Source organism: Bombus pyrosoma, linkage group LG7, assembly GCF_014825855.1.
Source record: "Bombus pyrosoma isolate SC7728 linkage group LG7, ASM1482585v1, whole genome shotgun sequence".
In the NCBI taxonomy this organism is placed as follows: domain Eukaryota; kingdom Metazoa; phylum Arthropoda; class Insecta; order Hymenoptera; family Apidae; genus Bombus; species Bombus pyrosoma.
In genome coordinates this window covers 2,575,495-2,590,200 of record NC_057776.1, presented here as the reverse complement: position 1 = coordinate 2,590,200, position 14,706 = coordinate 2,575,495, and the positions used below count along the sequence as shown (strand labels likewise).

At 31.3% G+C, this 14,706-nt stretch overlaps 1 protein-coding gene across 2 annotated transcripts in view; it reads right to left on the bottom strand.

Annotated features, from left to right (window-relative positions):
• The window catches only part of LOC122569018 (serine-rich adhesin for platelets), a 206,304-nt gene that overhangs the window by 48,628 nt on the left and 142,970 nt on the right, over nucleotides 1–14,706 (bottom strand). The window lies entirely within an intron of this gene.

Here is a 14,706-nt window from a genome sequence, read left to right as displayed (position 1 = left end):
GGTAGTGAAATTGAAAAAAACTTGGAGGTAATGAATTTTTATAAAATTAGCATTTTGTTAACTTATTAAAGATCAAACAGTGAAGTAAAGTGAAGTAATTTCTAAAACATAAATTCAACTTCATTGAAAGACACAAATAAAATAACTTCAAATATAATAACTAAAAATGTTAATTTAGATAAATTTACAAAATCAAGTCTTTAATCGTAACTTTTCATTCTCTTGATGCGGCTATAAATAATGAAAGAAAACAAATTATTCAGCTGCAAGTGATCACAAGCCAAAGTGATAAGCTGCACTTTTTGTAAATTTTTCAACTTCATTACATGGTTAATATAACTAATGATCAATTCTCAAGAAACAATAATTCCATTTTCCATAAGGAAATCGCATGAATAACAATAAGTATCAACGCCATTTTAAAAAATAACGTTTATATCATCACTTTTTTCTATTTTTCAATTTGTGAAGTTGATCAATGACTTCTGAACGGCTCATATACACTTTCCAATTGTAATAATAAAAACTATAGTGTTACATGCAACGTAGAGAGCAATACACTGCAAAAGAATTTTGTTTCAAGGCCTTTTCCCGAAGACTTTTCTACATAAATAAGTATTTTTTCCAGTGTACTTTATAACCAGTTAAAATACATTTATTTATGTATAACGTTACCTTTATATTAGGTGCCTTGTATATGTTTATTGTTCAGAATCTTTTTTCATTTACTACCACTTACATCGAATTATCATACTCTCTTAAACTCCGTAATATAACTTTGAATCTTTTAATACATTTTTATAAATTCTTATTCTCAACTTAAATATGTTAATCTAAATTTTTTAAAAAGTATTAAATTATAATGATTGGAAAAGTAGGAAATACACTAAATATCTATAATTTCTAGAGATTATATGCAGTAAAAATTTGAAATAATACTAGATATAATTTATCCATCATTTGCAATCAATAAATTTATTACGTCTCAGTTTTAATAAACAACATGTACACGATATTTGATATTTGATACGTACACGAAGATATACACGGAGCAATCAGAACGAGTATGAGAACAAATTTCATTAGCCATTATTATTGGCGATCTTACATACGGTAACAGGCTTCTATCCCATTTCAGTGAATTAAGAGTTCTCTTAACGTTTGCCATGGAAGAAAGGTAATATTGCACGATTGCTTTGGGCGTTCGTGTCACGCTTTGTAAACGCATACGTAATAGATACACGTTCGGCTCCAAGGGCTCCAATACCGTCCTCCGATCCAATCTGATTCGATACAATCGTCCGTAAAGAATTCCTAATAATCCGTAGCTTTAGGAGTTGTACACGCTTAAGCTCACGAATTACAATGTACATATTTCGTGTAAACCCGAAATTCGTGAGGAGACGAAAAAAATTATTTGAGTTAACAAGAATAAACACGAGGAGAGAAAGTATTGTAAAGGATGATAGGTACGTTACTTTTTTACACAGGATAGTACATAATAACTTTTTTTATGTACTATATATGAGTGTGCTAATTATTGTCTTTAACGAACGAAGGTATACGGTTATTAGTACGGCTATACGATATTCTTAGCTGCATAATTGCTAGAGTTCATTGTGTAACAAGGAAGTCAAATAAAAATATGTACGTAGTTTTAACTCTTCGAGTACTGGATATTATGCACATATATTATAGTCTGTGTTGTATAATATCGATCCCTGGGAACATAACCAAAATTATTCATAACATTGAAATATCTTTCGAACAAAAGTTAAATGGTTTTCAGGAGAACATAATTTGATATTAGTAATCTTTTGTAAGGAGAAACCGTAAAGATCTTATGAAGGTCAACTTAATTTGGTTTCACAGAGTCATATATTTTTAATACATCAAATTCTCTCTTTGCATTTCCTATATAAAGTTATGGACCTATTTATGTTGAGAAACCAATGGTTTAGCAGATATTTTAACTTTTATTTTGTTCCGAACAAAAGAAAAAACAAAAACAAATACGGAACTACTTCCGTATAACACTGCTACCTTACATCTTTCATGGGATAGGTTTTACAAATTAAAAATTACAGTCCGTGATCGGCAAGACAAATAAGACAACTATACTATTCTTTCTTAAATTGCACCAACTATCTCATATAGTTGTTTAACGATTCAATATTGTTTACGTAAAGGGATTACTATATAGTGGGTTCTATAGCATTAAGTCTAGGTACTTGGTTCGATAAATGCGCGAGGAACAGCATTAAGCGCGTACGGCTGTTAGCAAAAGAGGGCTGGGCAATGGTACTTTTTACAGACGCCAGAAGAGAGCGAGTTACGAGTCAAGGTCGGCTGTGCAGGTTGTTCAGTCATGAGAATAGAAATATGACTGGAAATGCTGGTAGATATATCTACCGGTGATAGTTGCACACGCTAGTAGCCACAAATCGCGTCTACAATTGAATAATAGACTTCGAATTGGATATTTGACGCAATATTTCCGCTGAACTGGATCAATGCATTCTAAATGATTATCCGATCACACTGTGAGCAACTGAGACCAGTATCAAAAAGGATAATGTATAAAGTTATCGTTACCGTTCACATCGAGATTTTTTTAACGACTTGGGTTCAAAAAGAATTTTTCCCTTTGTTATGAAGAATTGAAATCAGCGAATAATATTGATTGGTATTACTGTTTCGGTAACTTCGGCTGCATGTTTGAGACCCTATTGATTTTATTGAGAAAATGAGAGCAAATACGGTGTTGAAAGAGATTTGAATTATTAAGGATTATTGAGGATTATTAAGAATTATGAGAAGATTAGAAATTCTGATAATATTTCTAATCATTTTTACTTTTCAATGATATAGAGTACAGTGAAAACTTCTAGTAAAAAAATATAAAATATTAATATCAGCATGTTAAGCGATTAATATTTTTAGCAAAATTTATCATCTAAGTTTCCATCGTTTCTATTGTTAATTTTATGAATTATGTTTATTGTTTATATTTATTAGCTACATTTAATAGTTCACAAGATAAAGGTCACCAGAGTGCTCGATAATTATTACTTAAAACATAAAGTTTGATTTATATCAAACAAATGGAACGATGGCATGAATTTGTTTCTATCAGAGAATTATTTTTTTGTTACAAAAAAAAAAAACAGTATCACATTCTTATGTCATTGAATTCATCAATATGTTACTTTTAAATTAACTGATTTCTGTAAATTTGATGTTATATTAATTTTATTACAATACTAAATTTGATATTAGGAAAAAAGGTATTTCTAACATACCGTATTCTAAATTGATAATTAAATAGATTCAGAATAGACTACATTTTACCATTACCGATTTGTAACTTATAAATATACACAGAGTGTCTCAACAATATGAGATCTCCTTAATATCGGCTTTATTTACAATTGTAGAAAAAAGCTTGTGTCAGAATGAAATTAAACATTTTCAAGGGGTACATGTAATGGTGGAAAGAATTTTCTGTAGATCGTATTTTTACGAGATTTCAAGTTTATTGATATTTTTTAATGTAATCTTATATTGTTTTATCCATCAATTGATGCATTTTTTATTTTCTATATAAAAATATTGAACTTTTTCTAAAGTACATTTTATTTAGGAGATTTTAGGACCATCGGTATTTTTTTAAATAAAACTCTATATATTTTTTTGCGCCAGTGGATGTATGTAAAGTACTTGTATCTGAAAATGTTCAGTTTAAAAAATATCTTAATTTTAATTTTGTAAAACTTAGCGTATGAAAGACAAAGGACAAAAAATGATACTCTTGTATTTATGATTTCCTTGTATTTCATACACTAAAATTGATAAAGTTAAAATCGGAATATTTTTTAAACTATGCATTTTCCGATATAAATACTTCAATTTTAATACTTCTGCTCAAAGAATAAAAAGTCGCATCTACTGGTGTAAAAAAATATGTAGAGTTTTATTTAAAAAAGGGCCGATAACCCTGAAATTTCCTAAAAAATGAACTTGTGAAAACTAATTTTTTTCCACTGTTACATGTATCCCTTGAAATAGCTTGACTCTGTTCTCAAAAGCTTTTTCATACAATCATAACGAAGACACATATTTAGGTGATCTCATTCAGCTATATAAGTAATCTAATATAATTTATCTACAGAGCAATTCATGTTCAATCAGTAGCGTATCAATCATCAAGTAGAATGAGATACTAGAAGATTAGAATATTTAGGCATTTTTTAATTAAAAAATTTAATTATAAATATTTATAAATTATTTTAATCGAGTATTTTGCTATTTTTGTATAGATATTTTAAAACATGTATACAAGTTTTGTTGTAACTGCATTTCATTATTTAATATTCTTAACACTGTAATCTAAATAATACAGCTACATTCTGAACTTCATCGATTTGTAATGTACACCTTTAATTTCGTTCTATCCTTAATATACACACACTCTGTACACTATATTTAAACATACATAAATTCCAATAGTGAGTTCTATTACTTTGGCCTTTCACCCACGCAACCACTTTCCTCCTCCACTACATTCGCTAACATCATTTCCACTGCAAACCTTCAATCGACTACTAAACAGTATAAAAAATATCTAAACTCAATAAAGAACGAGCAGATAGAATTTGGGAACAATAAAATTTAAAAGTTGCCTGAATTCATTCAAAAAAACAAAATAATTGACAAATGAATATATACGGCAACTCCATGTCAAATCGATCATTTGATAATCGGTGTCATGAATTTTTGTAAAATAAGGTACATATGATGCATTCCGCGTGATTTTGGAAATAGTTTAAGTCATTTTACTAGTTCCAGTTTAATAAATATGACCCTTTGAATTTTGTAATTTTTTCCCATTTTAATGAAAACGGGTGGCACTCAGGAATTTTTATGTCCTAATTTAGTATTTATTAATATTAGTTAATAATTAATTAATGATTAATTGATATTAATAAATATTTTCCCTTAACCATTTAACTGCGTTCAACGTGTATATACGTCAATCCAAAACTGTATTTCGGTGCGGTTGACGTGTATATCCATCGTGTGAAATAAAAAATTACCATTTACTATAAAAACTCAAAATTGTAATAAAAAATAATGTAAATGACATTTAGTGGTATGTTTCCTTTATAAGAAATATTAATATTTAAAATATTGATATTTAAAAAGTAGGAAATATTTTCCCAGTAAACTTATTACGTATTTTATAAAATAAAGTTTGATTATTTGATTATTCCCTTTGGTATATCGGTTATGCTCCGTATGATGTATTCCTTTTTATAAATTGAGTTGATTATTTTCCCCAATGCATCCCCATTTGTGTACTTTACTGCGTATATCGGCTATTCCCCGAATTGTTTTGTGTACTTTACTTTATTACTTTTTGGCAATTTTTAATTTTTTAATAACAATATCTTTTTCAACAGTGAATTGTTAGTCTTTTATCGAATAAAAATGTAATCATTCATCGTCTTGCTTTACTGTTTTTGCAAAATTTATAATAGAACTTGCTCTGCGTTCAACGTGTATACTCGTCATTGCTTGATTTTAACTACGCATCCCGTAAGGGATGTTTGAAACTAAACTCTGCAGTTAACAGGTTAAGCGCAGTCCATTTCCATGAAAATGGGCAAGAATTCAAATTTTATAAATAAACATATTTATTGCAATTATTACATAATGTGTGATCATTATTATCATTTACAATACATGTATATCATCCGCAACACATTCGGCTTCTTTTTCAAGGATTATTTTTATAATTTTTCTCCTGCTCGTTTCTATGACGTTGATAATGTCGCATAAAAATTCAACAAGGGACTAGAAAAAAGAATGTCGATCTCCAAACAGGAGATCGAGCTCTTTATTTCCACACAATTTATACAATAATTAAATGGTAAACGCTTTATAGTATTTGCGGTTCGCAACGATAAACTTTTAATGTTCAGGCTGGTTCGGACTTATTCAGATTAACTTGGATGATTTTGAGAAGAGTATTTATATTCTTTATTGGTTGGAGTGGGAGAAAGCTTTGGTCGTACTTATCATATATCTCTGAGAATGGGTGAAGTGACCAGATGCTATCCAGACGGTCACTCATGATAAGGCGCTTGGAATTTACTATCTTATCGCATAATTAGTCGAATTTCACCTGTGACAATAACATGCTTATTCTATTCAGACAAGTTATTCTATGATTCTTAACATCATGCCTATTTATACGATCGATCATTTTTCTGTCAATTGTTTTAAAAATATCCGGATCTAATATGACTCAATCATCGGATGGCGAGAACTAAAACAGAAAAACTCTTCTCATCTCAACTTTCCTAAACAAAATTACAAAATATGTATAGGTCAAACAAACATGAAACGAGGACAAGGAGAATAGCTAGTAAGCGAAGAGAAGAATGAACTCAAAAGGTGAATGTGGTATAGAAGGTAGATATCCAATGATAAAGAGCTGGCCGGCCTGTGGGAGGTCCGGCGTAACCGATGAGCCTTGGCTATGTAAAGTGCCCCGAAGGGTCGCTCGCGCGAGCCTTCACAGAGAACGACAGCCGGTTCACCGGTTGCTTCGGCTGCCTTCAGCTGAAACTGCTCAAACCAAGATATCAGAAGACTCGTAATTCATGATTACCCAAGCGTTTCTGTGCACATGGAGATTTACTGACTTAATTGAAATTGTCTAACTACGCAAGATCGACTCTTTTCTCTGGATGTCAAACGTGCTGATTCGCACTCCCCGTTGGGATCTGGATTGGTGAAAATGCGATTAGCACGGCTGTGCATTGATCTACGTCGTTGATGCGCGAGGGGAAAATTCTATCGAGTTGCTGCGACTACGATAGCTAGAGAAACCAGTCGTACCTTCGATCGCACGCTTGCGCGAGTCGCATTGACAGAAATGCGTGTTAAACTCCGATTTTTGAACGTATGCGCGAAGACGATACGCGCTTGTGAATATGTGTTCGATTGCAGCTAGTGATAATATGATAAGCCGTAACTCGTATTGTATGGGTTGATTTACGGTTCCGTAAAATATAATATGGCACGCACGCGTACACAGACAAAATAAAATATAGGGAATTATCTTACACATATCGTCGTATGTGAAACGGATTCATAAGTACAGACACATCTATAAGTCATAGAAGACATACTTTCAAATTCTAAACATAAACTTTAATGAGATAGACCTGTAATATTAATTATTAATTACATAACAAGTACATATTAACTTAATTTTTTTATGATTTCTATATATGCCTATACTAAGTGAACTATGTGTCCTGTGATTTATGTACGTTTACTCATATACTCTTCATAGCTTGTAAATCACTTGTTGGTACGATACGAAATATGACAGTTAAGTTAATATATGAAAAAAGTGACTAATCGAACAGAAGTTTGTGATCATGTTGAGATAGTCATATAATATTGTATGTATGAAGCAAAATTGTGTGTAAGCTCTCCCTTAGTTCCCTAACCTAAACTTTTTAAAAATAATTCAAGATGAATTGCAAAGTCTCAATCTATATTCTAAGCGTATTGTACGTAGTGTATTTTTGTGAACAAAACGAATGTTTATTTTTAAAAACTGAAATATTTTGAAATATTGATCTTGCGTTAATATGAATGGCACGTTTTTTACGTTTTTTTACCGTTTTTTTACCGTTTTTTAACCGGTATTTTACCAAGATTTTATCTCCGGATATTCTAACTCGAAAACAAGATTTTCTTTAAAAACTTTCTGAAATTACCTTTTAAACGTGTTTGTTAACGATAATATAGATATGTCACATTATTGTTACCACGAATAGGAGAAAGAAGATATTATTCAGCGTGCAGGGCGTGTAACAAATGAGAAAAGCACCATAGCGTGATTTTACATCTCTGGATCTAAGGAGATTTGTACAAAGAATTCGTGGCAAATTGACCTTGAACATGATTTTCCAGGTCAATACATTCTACTCCTCACGAGGAACAGAAGTCTCAAGGCAACCAAGAGTCGCGAATCATTTCTTCTTCTGAAAGAAGACGTTAAAGTTTTAATAATTCCTAAATTGACTTTATTCACAATGTGTTTACATTTATATTGACGTTTAATGAAAAATTAATGTGTTATTTACAAAGCAACAAGAAATTACAAATTAGCTCGTGGCTAATGGAAGATCTTTTTATGCAGAAGACATTCCGTGACAATTCGATTTTCAGCGGCTATATTAACAATTTGATTATTAAGTATTCATACTGCAACATCTGAATGCAAGTCGTTTCCGTATCAACTGGAATAAAGAAAAAGCACGTGAAGAAGAAGGTTAATTATTGCTTTTGCTTATCTCGTGCTTATTCGCTATTGGACTTGCATAAAATAGTTCGTTGAGTGAGAATCTATCATATGACAATGCGATGAATCATTCGAGAAAAAGGTTCACGACTCTACAAGATTCGCCGCGTTCAAATTCTTCAATCAAATGACTATGCTACTCGACGAAGCTTTTGCTTTCATTTGTAAAGCAGCTTCTGAAGTTGTAACACGCCAGTTGTAAAATGCCAGCATCTGGACTTACAGAAATCCGCATGCAACGATTGAAAGATTTAATCAAGGACGATTCACCATAAACGTATGGGCAGGAATTGTTGAAAATCATATTATTAGCCCTATTTTTTTGTCTACATCAATAAAAAGTGCAACATATTTGCGAATTTTCGCTTAGAAGATGCTTAAATTTTTTGGACGAAACGGGTGTCTAATTCTTTAATAAGAAGTTTCGGTCATTGTGGATAGGATGCAGACCTGCTTCTCACATGCGATCTTCTTCTTCATGAGATTTGACGGTAGTAAATTTCCTTTCTCTCTCTTTTTTGAGAGAAGAAATTGTTTATAGTTTAAGTAAACAGATTACATTCCTCAAACAATTACAATATCCGATTCAATGTGGTTTTTACCGTATAGAATCAATACATAATCGTGGGGAAAAACTTGGAGGAAATATAGAAATACGATTTCTGGGCTGCTTCAATAAACAGAAAAAGAACAAGATAAAAGGAAAATATAGGATATATAATCGTGGAACTGGAGCATCTATTGGGTTGACAACTAAATGGTTGCAAATTTTGTCATTAGGTGGTAATGATACGTATAACAATAACTGCTATTTTCCCCGCATTTGACTGCAGAATGTAAACATATTGTGAATAAAGCCAGTTTAAGAATTATTGAAACTTTGACATTTTTGTTCTGGGAAAACGTGTCATTTACGTTGTCCTATCGTTCCCCTGAAATTATTGTTCCTCGTGATTAATAGAATGCGTTGTAATAAAAAAAATATTGGCCTTGAAAATCATTCTCAAGGTCAATTGTGCACAAACTTTTTTTACAGAGGTGTAGAATCATGCTGGTTTTTATGCTTATTTTTCATAGCCTCAGTGCATAAAAAAAGAAATTAAAGATTTAAATGTATGTTAAAAGAAACAAATAAAAGAATATGCATTAAGAAATATGCATTCATGAATCGAATCTTTAAGGTAACGATAAAATGTTTCTTGACCGAATGAATATATGCAGTTACATTTGCATCCTTGCACCTTTGCATCATGGTATGATGTAAGTAAATAATGTAATATATAAATAATGTAATGTAATGCGAAAGTTGGACACGTGCGGTGAAAATGATCGTAATATAAAAGCAATGTTAACACAAAATGACGATGAAAGAAAAGTGATGCAGCGGGCACCTATTATTTGCAGTCATAAATTTGTCGGTCGGCCAGTCGCACTTTTCAATGCGATCGTTTAAAGATTTTGAATGGATTTTGTTAACATGGAATTACACCTCACCAGTGTAAACATACCCAGCTTGTTTCTGTGAGCTGTCGGAAGTAGTCGAGCTAAACGATCCAAAATTTGTACATACATATTCCGCTTGTGGCGTTTAAACGAGCTGGTTAATCACAGACTTGGAACCATCGAGCGATTACAATCAGCGATATCGCTTATGGTCCGCGAAGAGCGTAAATCATTCCACGCAACTAATTTCAACACGAATATCGATAATTTCTTAGAATTTCAATCGCTGAACTGAGGTACCTTTGATAATTTGAAGAATTGCATAAATTTTCACTCCGTTTTGGTTATGAGCCGATCAAGGTATATAATTGTACTAAGTACTATGTATTTTTTATTTTATTCATTTTTTTAACACTTCTGATGAAGATCTACAGTGGATCGTGAAATGAATGATGGTCCAATTGACTTTAAGCATGACTCTTTCGGTTTTTTATTGAGGTTAGTATTAATCTGTAACGTAGTCGAATTTTTATTACCCCAGTTTCGTAAAACTCGAATTTTTCGTTATGTGAATACTTTTATCTTTAATTTTATTTTATATTGGAAGGGGCTAACAGCGCATATTTTCAATTATGCGATTCAAAATTAGTTATAAATTAATGGAATATGCTAATGAGACGAGTAAGCAGTCAAAAAATAATAAATTATAATAAACAGTATGAAAAGTTATTAAAATTCTGAACAATTTTTAACACATCTTATCTTTTATTCTTTTTACGATTTAGTAGTATTAATTGTATAAGTAAACAAATATAAATTAATAATGAAATATATAATTTAGGATAACAATGTTTATACTAAACATGATTTCAGATATGAAATTATAGCACATATTTGCATGCATACAAATAGACTCATTATGTATAAATATAATTCACAATATAATAAATTTAATGAAATAATAATGTTATAATATCGAATACTGTTGTAATGTGCAACTTATCATATTGAATCTTTTTTCATCCTATTAGTGTAATATTTCCTAACAACGAAAGCTATTTAAAGGTCATTATTTTGTATTTTGTTATTTTAGTACAATAAAGAGCAAAATCATTTACCAACAATCAATTACCGTTTAAGTCTTGTCAATTAACCAGCAATCGAGAATTACAAGTCAATCCTAAAATACATATAATTATCATAAGATGTTCGTAAATAATGTTATAAGATACTTATAAATATAGCAATAACTCAATTAACTCCATAGCACGGATATGATAATGAAAATTAAGTAGTATCGTTGGTTTATCACTGAATAATTTATGATGAGATTATAGTCAGTTAAAACTTTAAATGTACTATTACTGTAGCTTTTATTTTTACTTTCCAATTTTTTGTTTAATGAAATATGTTACAAAATGTTGAAGTTATTCACGTAGTCAGTTGGCCATCTGAAATGGAAATCTTTTTCTAATTCATAAATTAGAATCTATCATTTAAAATGAAGCGTAAATATTTTCAAAAATTTTAATAATTTTGTTGTGAAAATAGCAACAGATGAAAGGAAGACAATTTTTTATCAAAAAAAGGTGTTTCTAAAAAATTAAATAATTGCAATTCCAAAAAGGTCTTATGCTACATTGTAGAATACATTATAGGTACAGAATATTTCTTCAAAATTTGAGTAATATCAAATGTACTGCTACGGAAACTTGATAGTAATTAAATCACAAAACAGTTTGAAGAAAAATATAAAAGAAGTTTTAATACAATCTTTCTGTAGTAAATTTCCTGCATACGTATCCTTATAATATAACAGGTTTTTAAATGTAGATAAATTAGTTTGTCACGAGTTGGTATTCTACATACTTCGAAATGTATGAGGATTCGAAGAAATAAATTTGGTTTTTCGAAACAGTCAGGGTGGTTTTCTTAGTATCTCAAAATTTGCACTTTGTTCTACATCTACTATTATAGGTAGTTTATTACTTATATATAGTATATTCGTAGTATGTTACCCATAATAGTAGATGTAGAACAAAGTGGAATAATTTAGCTCAATACAAACGAAGTATTCGAATTCTTAATAAAAGAAAAAACATTCAACGTATACATACAACTTTCTTCAAAATAATATTGCTTAAATTATAATTTAACAGATTCAATACGTTTTGACCATTATGAAACAAAGTTATAGTTATAGTTATTACAAATACAATTATTGCAATTAAAATCTGTATTTGATCATTGTTAGGTAATGACTGTTTGATCTATTTTTGATATTTATATCTTCCACAAATACGATTTAAATTTTTCTCATTATTAATGTAGCTTTTCGGAAAACTCTATTAAATATTACGAGCTACTTTTGTTGTTAGATCAAAGTTTGAAATTGTACAAAACTACATTTGAATTCAATGTTGACTCATAGTTCTTTCCGATAAAAAAACTTGCCTTTTTAAAAATGAAACATTAATCATATTATATCTACTTGGATAGTTATAAGCCTTAAATTGAGATCTAACAAATAAACGGTACTTTTAGTTACTACGTTCTGAATAATCCTTCATGCCTGTGAAGTCGACCATTTTATATGCAGCAACCTAATACAAGTAAAAATAGTTCAATCCAGTGTTAAGAAACTATCATGACATTCAAATAAGGATTTCCAGAGTTAAAAATCGAAAATTGTTCCGTAACTAACTTTTCCGTATACTTTTAAATAGCTTTTTGCTTCGTTCCAAAAAATTATTCAAATTGTGTCACTTCTGAAGTAGGTGCATATGCGAATAAATCGCCTCAGTTCATTGCCTAATAGTTTCAAACGTGGTACCTGTACTTTTCAGCAATACTCCGTCATCAAACATTCGTTTTAACATCAAACCATTAAGGTCTATGAAAATGGAACGTGCACGAGGTGAGAGTCGCGGAGACAGAACTAACAACAAGCGTCTGCCCGCTGCCGAGATGTAAAATGCTGACGAATAGTAAGAGCACGTATACATGCTCCGTGATGGGCATTGCACAATCAAAGTTTCGTAGTCAGGTAAACAGCACGCTGTACGGCTTTGGAGCTCCGTGTAATTGCGAGTAAAACAAGTTCGGTGTGAGTCTCTCCAGGGAAGTTTCACAGTAAGTACGCTTCGGAACTCTTTTGTCCGAAGCGTTTGTTGAAAAAGAGAGAAGCATCAAGGAAGAGGGACAGAGAAGGGGAGAGGAGGACTGGAAGAGAAAGTTGATGAAGAGAGAAAGAGGTAACATCGCGATCGGTTGAATAAAAGCGACGAGAAAAGTGGTTTCGTGAAAAAGAAGAGGAGGGGACGAGCAAAAGAGCAACGTGTAGAGCTGTGAGAGAAGAAAGAAGACGGAAAAAGGAGAGAAATAAAAGAAAACACGGAGTCACCTGAAGCGGCTAAGGCGAACCGAGGAAGGGATGCTGCGAGGAGCAAAGTGAGGTAAGGAGGAATGCGGTTACGGTAGATCGCGGACCAGTCCTCGTACAGGTCCTGCAAAGCCCGACAGGGACCACGAAAAACGAGCAAAACGAAAACCGTGCGGCCCCACTACGCGTGCACGCGAGCGCACGCTCCATGATGAGGAACTGTTCGCGCCATTCACCAATGACTTACCGCTGTTGGCCGAATGGATTTCTATCGTTTTCGAAGACCGACCTGTATATACAACTGTCAGATACAGGTAGACGTTTCACCTGACCCTCTTCTAGGCATACGAACCATTCGCCCTTACGTCCTTTCTATTCCACCATTCTTTCTTCTGTTTCGTGACCTTGCCTCCGCCTCAACATTTAGCGATGGAATCTTAATCGTTTCTTGAATCGCTCAGATGACCAAGAAAAATGAATTGCTTGGAACAAAAAGATGGTGTCTAGAAATTGCGCCTGATGATTGTTTTTTTCTTTGTTTCCACGTGTCTCTTTTCTTTTTTCTTCACGCGTTTATTGTTGCTATCACTAATAATACTAATGCTTCTAATGTGTATAAAAATATAGTGATTCGGAGTAAGTAAATGGTATAATATAGTATTGCAATAGTATAGTTAATATTAAATGGGACTTTTCTAAAATTTAGTATTTTGTGGTATATTATTTGTCTATCAGTTGAATAACCACAGCAAATGGTAAAAAATGTACTCAATTATAATCATAAAAATATTTTGAATATTCAAGCTGATACGTGTAAGCAGAAACAGAACTGATTAATTTTACCTGTTTAAATTTCTCAATTTCATTACTTGGATTTCTTCTCGCAATAATTTACCAATTAATAATATTAGTAAACGTTATAAATCATAGACTTCTCGTTAAATAGGATAATCAGATAACTTATAACTTATAGAATTTACTTGTAAATTTTAATTTCTTTCGTTACCAAGCTGCTTGTTCTTATGCGTTCCTATGCATTTATTAGTACTAGTAAGTTGCAAGTTGTGAACTATAAAATTATATTAATAACATTGATTCAATTATATTATACTATATAGTACTATATTTAATTGTTCAAGAAATAAACAACCTATTACAGTAAGTTTATATATTAGAAGGAGATGCGGATAATCTTAAATTCCATGATAAATCTTGGAAAATGGAGTTTATAACATCATCACTTTTATTTACTTTGTTTTGAATTTTAAGATGCACTAAAATACTAATTGTATGATACATTTGATAAAAATTATAAAATTAACATATGCCCTTCATTACTGAATTGCAACTTGCTACACACTCTGAAACGTAGGTTAGAAACGTATTAGGTATTTCCATTTTTTTAGCAAAATCCTATTTAACGCTTCAAAAAATGCTATTAATTGAGGTAATACTTCCAGTCAATACCGTTAAAAGAAATTTTTAAAGCTTTAAA